Below are 1,276 nucleotides of genomic sequence, written 5' to 3'. Positions count from 1 at the left end.
TCTTGTCAAACCCCGTTTTTATTGAAATTTCCTCGCACAATAAGCTCCCCATAAGTAGTCTATGATTTTTAGGACCTTCTCCAACTTACAAAACTAAAAAATTCCTCCCGGATTTGTTTTAATGATTTTTTCAATTTTACGACTTCTAAAAATAATAAAAAATACTTCCCGACTTCAAAAATTTATGAAACTTTTTCCCATCATAGATTGCATGTTTCTTAGTATCCCTGCAAAAAATCACGTCCAAATACCTTGTATTGAATTATTTAGAGCCCATTATGACTCCTCGCGCATAGGTGATGTCTCTTCCTGTCAAAGGGCTAAATGCATAAAATGCTATATAGGGGGGTGTGTGTTGCCTGCATATGCATGGCAGCCCATGCCTTCCTAGCTGCAGCCCCCTTCCCCCACGCCACACCCATGTCATGTTGCCTCGATATGTTGCCTCGGTATTATGGGTTTGGTGTCGGGGTCGGGGGGCTGCCACCCATGGCGGTGGTGGCCGGAATCCGGCCGCCGCCACCACGCCGCCGCCATGGGTGAGGGAGGAAAAAAAAGGCGTGGAAAGTTGCGAAATGGGGTTGTCTAGGCTTTTTTTTGGCATGGGAGAGCATGGAGTGCTAGGAACTCCTTCTCAAATGCACGGGCATGTCGACCACAACCTCATTTCTCAACAACAACCACCCGTGTGGGGTGGCGGTGGGTGGATAGTCGCGGATTGGGGCTTGCCAAGCCAATGTTTTCAAAAAATTTCATCAAAATTAAAAACAAATGTTTTGTTGCCTTCGGATTTGTGGGCGAGCGGCGAGTCGGAGTGGAGCCGGTAAAGTTTAACCTCGGTGTGCACGGTTGTTTTTAGAAACTCAATCCAATGCCGGGGACGTTGAAAGTGACGCTCTTATGAGTTGCAAACCTGCAAGATTTAAAGAACCTTTTCAAAACAATTTCAAACCAACAAGATTTAAAAACAGAAATTTTCATCAAAATGAAAAACAAATGTTTTGTTGCCTTCGGACTAGTGGGCGAGCGGCGAGTCGGAGTGGAGCCGGTAAAGTTTAACCTCGGTGTGCACGGTTGTTTTTAGAAACTCAATCCAATGCCGGGGACGTTGAAAGTGACGCTCTTATGAGTTGCAAACCCACTAGATTTAAAGAACCTTTTCAAAACAATTTCAAACCAACAAAATTAAAAACAAATGTTTCGTTGCAAACAAATTGTGGGCGAGCGGCGAGTCGGAGTGGAGCTGGTAAAGTTTAACCTCGGTGTGCACGGTTGT

Source organism: Prunus avium, unplaced genomic scaffold, assembly GCF_965620075.1.
Source record: "Prunus avium unplaced genomic scaffold, drPruAviu1.hap1.1 HAP1_SCAFFOLD_75, whole genome shotgun sequence".
Lineage (NCBI taxonomy): Eukaryota > Viridiplantae > Streptophyta > Magnoliopsida > Rosales > Rosaceae > Prunus > Prunus avium.
Note: the sequence above shows the minus strand (reverse complement) of the source record.